The sequence below is a fragment of the Amphiura filiformis genome, chromosome 2 (assembly GCF_039555335.1).
Source record: "Amphiura filiformis chromosome 2, Afil_fr2py, whole genome shotgun sequence".
NCBI classification, from domain to species: domain Eukaryota; kingdom Metazoa; phylum Echinodermata; class Ophiuroidea; order Amphilepidida; family Amphiuridae; genus Amphiura; species Amphiura filiformis.
Genome location: NC_092629.1, coordinates 14,016,453 through 14,026,674, shown reverse-complemented (window position 1 = coordinate 14,026,674; position 10,222 = coordinate 14,016,453).

Below are 10,222 nucleotides of genomic sequence, written 5' to 3'. Positions count from 1 at the left end.
CAATCAGTGTACGGTACTGAAAAAGTGAAACATTCATGTTTTATGGATTACCGAACACGATGCGTAAATTGCTGCTGAAGAAATTGAAGGCACGGATATGCACAAACACAGCGACTCGCTTCGGGGCTTCGTCCTCAGCACTTGCGCTGTCTGTTTCATGGGGTGTTTCAGCAGATTTGATCAATCGTTCCCTTATATTTGGAACATTTACAGGAATATATTACGCTGATGAAGTAGCAATAAGTTGGAAATATCAGAATGTCAATATCAAATCGGTCATTTTGTCTGCAAGTACAGTACAGTCGCAGATACTGAACACTCGGCGTAGTGAGACTCAGTCAGTCACTGAGCTCATCCCGTATGTATCATATACGAGTTCGCCTATCATACATGACCGGCCATGACCGGTTGTAAAGCTAAGAAATAATTAAAAAATCCTGTACATATACCTTATTCTATTCCTTCATTTTCTCATTGTGATAAGTTCATCTCAACTTGGTGTGACGATCTGAACTGGTAGCACTAGCAGTTATTTTTTGCAATCTGTTTTCATTCCGGTTCTTCGGCGAATCTTCACTCTTCGTGTTACTGTAATATTCCCTATGCATATCGTGGATGGCTTGGCCTATCCCAAATCACCCCGGCCAGCACTTTTCCCATTTTAAAATCCACACACTTTATTCAGGAACTTCATTCTTGATTTGATCATGATATTTCCTTCATGTTATTCTTATTTTATTGAAGATATTTTTCATGTAAAGTAAGTTGACAATGACTGAGTTCGTGCATTTGGACCTTTGCATGCCAGTAATACACGGACATTGTGTTTACAATCAAACCCGGAAGTAACTGTGTGTCCCTGAGCTGACGTCATCAACGAAAGCGCCCAATTTGAACGATTTCGTTTTGTAATTTAGGGGGGGTGCCAATATCCAATCTTTGCATGGAGATTATGTCTAACCTGGTACGCTATGCAAATAAAAATATTCTTTTCTGCTTCCTGACATCATAAGCTTTCCATTGATATATAACTTTATTTTCAATGAGGTTCACCTTTAAGTATGTTGATGATGTTCTTGAACATGTTAAAGAATTCAAGTATCTTGGTGTCACGTTAGATCCTCTCCTATCATGGACTTCAGATATTAACAACATCAATTCAAAGGTTTCCAAGAAAATTAGTATTATTAGACGTGTCAAATGTTTGTTACCACAAGACACTCTAAAATGCTTGGCAATGCATCGGTTTTACCTCATTTTGATTATTGTAGTGATGTTTGGACAAATAGCTCCAAAAAAAAATTATCATCTCTCCAAATTAAGCACAATAAACTGGCTAGGAACACACTTGGTGCAGATATTTTAACACCCATTGATGACATGTTAAACGATCTAAACTGGTCTAGACTTAACAAAAGATGGGAAATTTCATTGTATTGTTCTATTTTCAAATGTCTCAACAATTTGGAACCAAGTTATCTCAATTCAAATTTCATTTATACATCATCCATTCACTCGTATCCTACAAGATATTAGTGCAACTCTCGTTATTCCTAAATTTCAGTCATCTTCGGGTTTACGAACATTTCATTACCGTTCTGCACAGCTGTGGACTATGGACTCCCAGCCGATATTAGATTAAATGCATCTTCTATGTCAATGTCAATGAGTGTTTTCAAACATAATATTAAGCTTATTGCCTGATATTTCACTTCCATGTTTTAAGTTTTGTAGGTTTAAAATGTACATTTTAATTAATATACATGTAATTGTATTATGACATGTTGTGTATTAAAAGCATTAGACTCTTTGTAACTAGAACAGGACCCTCAGGGAGAGCAGCACTAAGTGCTGATACCCTGTATAAACATAAAATAAAATCAATTTTTGCTATTTACAGAAGATAGCACAAACTAAGTGTTAGTTTGATGATTGCTGTTTAGTGTTCAGCTTTGCTGATGACTATTAATATTTAATATCAATTTGTGCTTTTTACAGAAGATATCACAAACTTAGCTTAAGGCCAGAGTAATGGAAGACACATTCGTCCACGCCCGAATTTAAGATTTCTTGATATTTATCAACACTAAGATGTATTCTTTCACTTGAAACTGATAAAATACAACTTGCTAATATTTACTCGTATTTTTGCTTGATTTGTTTCACTCTTTTCAACTCTAAAAAGTCACATGGCTCAAGACAGCTTAGTAAATTGGCGGGCAATAATGAGTCAGAAATGCGCGAATGCGAAATATTGTGATTACGCGCGCGAAACGCGTCGCGTGACGCGGCGCAACTCTGCTGGCGTATGTCCAACAACATGAGTCAAAGGCGCATTCGATATGTTTTTAACGCCGGCAAATGCGGTGTAAACAAAACACAAATTTGCAGTCAAAATGCCACTTAGATTTTTTAATTATTTTGAATTTTGGCGCACTAAAAGCAGACATTATAAATTCATTGTTGCAAAAAGATGCATATTAAGACCATGCACCAGTTACAGCTTTTACAAGCGTGAAAGTCTTGCCGTTTTAAAATATAAGGACATTTTGTGCATAATTTTGACATTTTTTTACTAAAACGTCGATTTCTCATAGTTCACTTTTGACAATATTGCACGATTTTTGTGACAAGATAACTCGAAAAACATGCAAGCAAAAGGTAAACTTTTTGCACTATCGTTTAGAGTACATCAAAGTCTAGGGAAGGTTTTCTCATTTTTTCAAAATATTTGTTTTAAATAAAAATATACACCATTATGTGCAATTTTTAGCTGAATAGAATGACAAAATTGCTTTTTTCACATGTTTTTTTCAATATTTCGACAAAATAGACGAATTTCAATAAAATAAAAAAACCTTCCCTAAGTTCATGTTTCTTCTTCATTAAAAGCTAACTGATTTTGTTTTACTCTGAACTGATTTTTTTTTAAGTTGTCACAAAAATATTGGGGTAAAAAAGTGATTTTTTGTAATTTTATCAAAAACTCGAGATTTTTGAAAAAATCTGGCGTCACCATGGGATTCCTTGACTCATTTCCTTTCCAAAAATGTATAGTTTTATATACTTTGGAGATACAATTTAGAAATAATGATGCTCGAAAAGGTCCATGTTCTCTCCCATTACTCTGCCCTTAAGTTTGTTGATTGCTGTTTAGTGTTCAGTATTGCTGATGACTGTTTACAATCAAGTTTTGCTATCTACTGAAGATAGCACACACTAAGTTATTTATTATTATTAAGTGTAAGTTTGCTGATTGCTGTTTAGTGTTCAGTATTGCTGATGACTGTTTACAATCAAGTTTTGCTATCTACTGAAGATAGCACACACTAAGTTATTTATTATTATTAAGTGTAAGTTTGTTGATTGCTGTTTAGTGTTCAGTATTGCTGATGACTGTTTACAATCAAGTTTTGCTATCTACTGAAGATAGCACACACTAAGTTATTTATTATTATTAAGTGTAAGTATGCTGATTGCTGTTTAGTGTTCAGTATTGCTGATGACTGTTTACAATCAAGTTTTGCTATCTACTGAAGATAGCACACACTAAGTTATTTATTATTGTTAAGTGTAAGTTTGTTGATTGCTGTTTAGTGTTCAGTATTGCTGATGACTGTTTACAATCAAGTTTTGCTATCTACTGAAGATAGCACACACTAAGTTATTTATTATTATTAAGTGTAAGTTTGTTGATTGCTGTTTAGTGTTCAGTATTGCTGATGACTGTTTACAATCAAGTTTTGCTATCTACTGAAGATAGCACACACTAAGTTATTTATTATTATTAAGTGTAAGTTTGCTGATTGCTGTTTAGTGTTCAGTATTGCTGATGACTGTTTACAATCAAGTTTTGCTATCTACTGAAGATAGCACACACTAAGTTATTTATTATTATTAAGTGTAAGTTTGTTGATTGCTGTTTAGTGTTCAGTATTGCTGATGACTGTTTACAATCAAGTTTTGCTATCTACTGAAGATAGCACACACTAAGTTATTTATTATTATTAAGTGTAAGTTTGCTGATTGCTGTTTAGTGTTCAGTATTGCTGATGACTGTTTACAATCAAGTTTTGCTATCTACTGAAGATAGCACACACTAAGTTATTTATTATTATTAAGTGTAAGTTTGCTGATTGCTGTTTAGTGTTCAGTATTGCTGATGACTGTTTACAATCAAGTTTTGCTATCTACTGAAGATAGCACACACTAAGTTATTTATTATTATTAAGTGTAAGTTTGTTGATTGCTGTTTAGTGTTCAGTATTGCTGATGACTGTTTACAATCAAGTTTTGCTATCTACTGAAGATAGCACACACTAAGTTATTTATTATTATTAAGTGTAAGTTTGTTGATTGCTGTTTAGTGTTCAGTATTGCTGATGACTGTTTACAATCAAGTTTTGCTATCTACTGAAGATAGCACACACTAAGTTATTTATTATTATTAAGTGTAAGTTTGCTGATTGCTGTTTAGTGTTCAGTATTGCTGATGACTGTTTACAATCAAGTTTTGCTATCTACTGAAGATAGCACACACTAAGTTATTCATTATTATTAAGTGTAAGTTTGCTGATTGCTGTTTAGTGTTCAGTATTGCTGATGACTGTTTACAATCAAGTTTTGCTATCTACTGAAGATAGCACACACTAAGTTATTTATTATTATTAAGTGTAAGTTTGCTGATTGCTGTTTAGTGTTCAGTATTGCTGATGACTGTTTTAATCAAGTTTTGCTATCTACTGAAGATAGCACACACTAAGTTATTTATTATTATTAAGTGTAAGTTTGTTGATTGCTGTTTAGTGTTCAGTATTGCTGATGACTGTTTATTAATCAAGTTTTGCTATCTACTGAAGATAGCACACACTAAGTTATTTATTATTATTAAGTGTAAGTTTGTTGATTGCTGTTTAGTGTTCAGTATTGCTGATGACTGTTTACAATCAAGTTTTGCTATCTACTGAAGATAGCACACACTAAGTTATTTATTATTATTAAGTGTAAGTTTGCTGATTGCTGTTTAGTGTTCAGTATTGCTGATGACTGTTTACAATCAAGTTTTGCTATCTACTGAAGATAGCACACACTAAGTTATTCATTATTATTAAGTGTAAGTTTGCTGATTGCTGTTTAGTGTTCAGTATTGCTGATGACTGTTTACAATCAAGTTTTGCTATCTACTGAAGATAGCACACACTAAGTTATTTATTATTATTAAGTGTAAGTTTGTTGATTGCTGTTTAGTGTTCAGTATTGCTGATGACTGTTTACAATCAAGTTTTGCTATCTACTGAAGATAGCACACACTAAGTTATTTATTATTATTAAGTGTAAGTTTGCTGATTGCTGTTTAGTGTTCAGTTTTGCTGATGACTGTTTACAATCAAGTTTTGCTATCTACTGAAGATAGCACACACTAAGTTATTTATTATTATTAAGTGTAAGTTTGTTGATTGCTGTTTAGTGTTCAGATTTGCTGATGACTGTTTACAATCAAGTTTTGCTATCTACTGAAGATAGCACACACTAAGTTATTTATTATTATTAAGTGTAAGTTTGTTGATTGCTGTTTAGTGTTCAGTATTGCTGATGACTGTTTACAATCAAGTTTTGCTATCTACTGAAAATAGCACACACTAAGTTATTTATTATTATTAAGTGTAAGTTTGCTGATTGCTGTTTAGTGTTCAGTATTGCTGATGACTGTTTACAATCAAGTTTTGCTATCTACTGAAGATAGCACACACTAAGTTATTTATTATTATTAAGTGTAAGTTTGTTGATTGCTGTTTAGTGTTCAGTATTGCTGATGACTGTTTACAATCAAGTTTTGCTATCTACTGAAGATAGCACACACTAAGTTATTTATTATTATTAAGTGTAAGTTTGCTGATTGCTGTTTAGTGTTCAGTATTGCTGATGACTGTTTACAATCAAGTTTTGCTATCTACTGAAGATAGCACACACTAAGTTATTTATTATTATTAAGTGTAAGTTTGCTGATTGCTGTTTAGTGTTCAGTATTGCTGATGACTGTTTACAATCAAGTTTTGCTATCTACTGAAGATAGCACACACTAAGTTATTTATTATTATTAAGTGTAAGTTTGTTGATTGCTGTTTAGTGTTCAATTTTGCTGTTGATTATTTAATTTTTTTTTTGTTATCTACCGAAGATAGCACAAACTTAGTGTAAGTTTGATGATTGCTGGAATAGTGCTAAATTTTGCTGATGACTGTTTACAACAGGGATGAAAACAAACATAATTTCCTGAAACTGCTTTAACATTTCCTGAAAATGTGTATTTCTCTATACAAGCAAAATTCCCTGAAATCAGGAAATTTCCTGTTTAGTGTTCAGCTTTGTTGATGAAAGAAAATGACTTGTTATAGCTTTTCTTTCTTTTGAACTAGTTATAGATCATGCGAATAAAGATGGTGATGTAGGATGGATTGAATTCATCTGTAAATTAATTAAACAAATTGGTTGATCTAAGTGTGTACATAACAGACCTGGCTCATTGCACACGATAATTGGTGGCGTTGCCAACACCTTTAGGTATTTTCATCTCGGGTTTTAATGGTTAGAATTTCATTCTTGCAGAAGCTGGTGCATGTTACTCATTGACAACTTTGTACACCAGTGAATTGAAAACTTTGAAAGCACCAAAATGCAAAGGAATTTTTAAACTTGCTGAGTCCAGCCAAGATTTGTTTTTAAATCCACTAACCTTAAAGAGTACGAATTATGTAGTTATTCCGAGCCGGCGCAGAAACTCCAAAATCTCAGTTTCTGTGTACCAATGGAGTCTTTACAGCATAAAACTAATATTATTATTATTTAAACCTCTAAAATTAAGAGTTTCTGATTATGCAAAACCTAATATGTGACATGATCTGGTCCATGGGGGCCAAAAGAGGCAAAATTGAGTTACTATAATATTATTATTACAGCACTTTGAATCCTTCAAGATCTAGCTGGAAAAAGTCGCTGTATAAATCCAAAATTTATTTTATTTTATTTTTATTTATTACCTTACACAAACATTCAGCTTTCACTTTCTGGAAACACCAAAAGTCTAGCATCCTTGGTTCTGAATCTCTGAAGTTTTGTGATGTCAATTTACTTAAGTATTTTATTGTTTTTTACTCAATATTTTTGCCTTTATCTCAATTTCAAGTTTGCCGCCTTTGGCCCCCACGGACCAGATTGTGTCACATATTATATTATCTTACTCAATCTTGCCAAATTCATACAGGAAATTGAGGAATATACGGGAAGTGCAAGAAACTATATTTGGTTGAAATCGGTCAAGAATTGGCTGCAAAAACAGTTAAAATGTAGTCAGTTGCTAACCAGGACAGTTACTATGCAAATCCAACCATGCACATCCTTGGCGTCTACAAAATGAAAATAGGTTTTAACATATTACAAAATGCTATCGAAATAAAAATGCAATAATTTATTTGAGTTTTTATGGATAATCTCAACTTCATATGAACAGGGACATTTAAAATAAATACAAATTTCTCATTCAAACGATGACATCTCTGACTCTCTCTGTACCACTGCTTTAAATGTAACAGTAAAGTGGCAAGTTTTCCATATCACGGAGATGGAAAAAATTCCAGGAAAAAGAGTAGACCACAGAAAATCACAAAAAACAGCATTTTTGCTACTAAAATATATAAAATACAACAGAAAAATAAGAAAAAATGTAAAAAGGAAAATTTTGTGAGGGTTTTTATAATGATGAAGACTGTTGTTAATTCACCTGTTTCATGGCCTGACATTTTTATCATGGAAGAAAACGGAAAACTTGCACCTTTTTGTAACAGCCGAACTACCTGGGCAGATTCTGCATATTGGTGGGTTCTATCGTCCTCCAGATGTAAAGGAATCTCCCTTTGTTGAACTCCCTGAAAATGTCACAAGCTAAATGCTGCCTCTAGTTCACCGCTCATTGTTTTAGGTGGTGATTTTAATGATCCTGATGTTGACTTGTGTGGTCGGATGAAATGCCAAGTGAACCAAAAGGAGCACTACAGGAAGAGTTGTGGGATCTGATTGTTACTAACAGCCTGAGCCAGCTGGTTGATTTTACCACTAGACGTGACCAGAATGGTACAGAAAACACCTTGGACTTACTGCTTACTTCTCACCCATCTTTAATATCTAATGTGAGCCTTCATGCTGATATAAGCTATCATTGTATTATTCATGCAAACTTGGCGATGAAAACCAAACTTCCAGCAAAACCTCCTCGCAACGTTCCTCTCTGGAGAAAAGTGGATACGGCGGCTTTCAAAGAACTTGTTGCCAAATTAGCTTCTGATTTCTTCAAATTAGATCCGATGATGAGATCCGTTGAAAGCAACTGGACTTGATTCAAAGACTCATTAAATGAACTTGTTGATAAAAACATCCCTCACAAATTAATAAAATGTAATGCTAAAGCACCATGGTTTACTTCTAAGCTCAAGCACTTTGCAGTAAAAAGGAGAAATCTTACATCCGTGCAAAGAAGAGCGGGCAGAAAGACGATTGGGAGAAATTTACCAAAGTCCGCAAACAGGTGGATAATTCAATACGTAGCGCCCATAGACATTATGTAAATAGCATTCTTGAAGAAGACAATCCAAAAAACTTCTGGAGATACATCAAATACAGAAGGAAAGACAACACTGGGATCCAGAAGGAAGACAACACTGGGAAAACATAAAAGTCTGTAAAGCCACTGAACCCGACGAGATCCAAAACCAAGCTTTAAAGATTGCAGCTGAAGAAATTGCTCCAGTTCTGCAATTCATTTTCCAACAATCCTTGGACTCCGGGGAACTACCTTCCGATTGGCGGACAGCAAACATCACCACTATAACTAAAGACCTGTGTCACTGATGAGTGTTTGCTGCAAGATTCTTGAACACATAATTGACAGTAACTTGATGCGTCATTTGGCAAGTCACAACATCTTGGCAGATAACCAACATGCATTCAGAAAGCAAGAGAAGTTGTATCGTACTTTGGTGCGTCCTCACCTTGAGTATGCTGCAACATCATGGGATCCCTACACATCTAAAAACATCGCCTATTTGGAAAGAGTGCAGCGGCAAGCCACCCGTTTTGTTACCAACACTTATGGCAGAGATACCAGTGTTACCCAGCTTCTCAACACTCTTCAATGGGAGCCCCTGAAGACTGGACGTGAAGCGCACAGATAAACATCATTTTCCAAAATGCAAAATGATCTTCTGGACATAGACTACCAAAAATTTACCTAGCCAAAATCAGACCGTTGCAGAAGATGCCACTCAAAAAAAAAAAGTTTGTAATTCCGACTCGAACTAATTTTTCCGCGCACCATTAAGACATGGAACAAGCTTCAGCAGTCAACTGTTTCAAGCAACCAGACCCCTTCAAGTTCAAGTCATCTCTCCTGCAAGACCCAGCTCTAAACAAAAACTAATCCACCCTCATGAGCCTCCAGTTTAAAACTTCTTCATGGAGATTTTTGGAGGTTACCAATACCAAGTACCAAGAATAAGGGTTTTATGTTAATCATAGTTTTATAGGGAAACTCCCTTTTTAATGTTTGGAGGTGAGTCAACAACTGGCAAGAAAATATTTATAAAAGAGAAAAGCCTTGTTTTTGTTAAAAATAACCATTTGAGAACACAATATAAAATTGATTGTGTGAAACTGATGGTCATCAGATGGTCCTTGCGATTATATTGTCTTGTATATGGGCAATGCCCATATACACATATGGAATCAGTATGCCCATTGGGCATACTGATTCCATATGTGGATCAGCATACAATCCATCAATGTTACAAATATGTGATGCAATCAAGCAAAATCAGTCTGAAGTAGGCCAAGGTCAATTTTGGGATTCTTATATTTTCATTTTAAACATATTCAAAGCTCCACATTAGTGAAAACCCCATGTTAATGCCACCTTTTACCTTTGGTTACAAAGTTACAACAATTTGAACACCTGTATATTAGGCCAAAAAAAACAAACAGGATCGTCTCAAAGCTTGCGCGCGCGTTTGTAAAATCCCACGATTTGACAAAAAACAAATGCAGAAATTTTTTTTATTTCAAAAAAATTTTTTTTATAGTTTTTCCAGAAAAAATCGGCGAAAATCAGACTTTTTTCTCAAAATACCATGAAAAAAAGTCGGGAATAAAAAAAAAAAAAAAAAATCGCATTTCG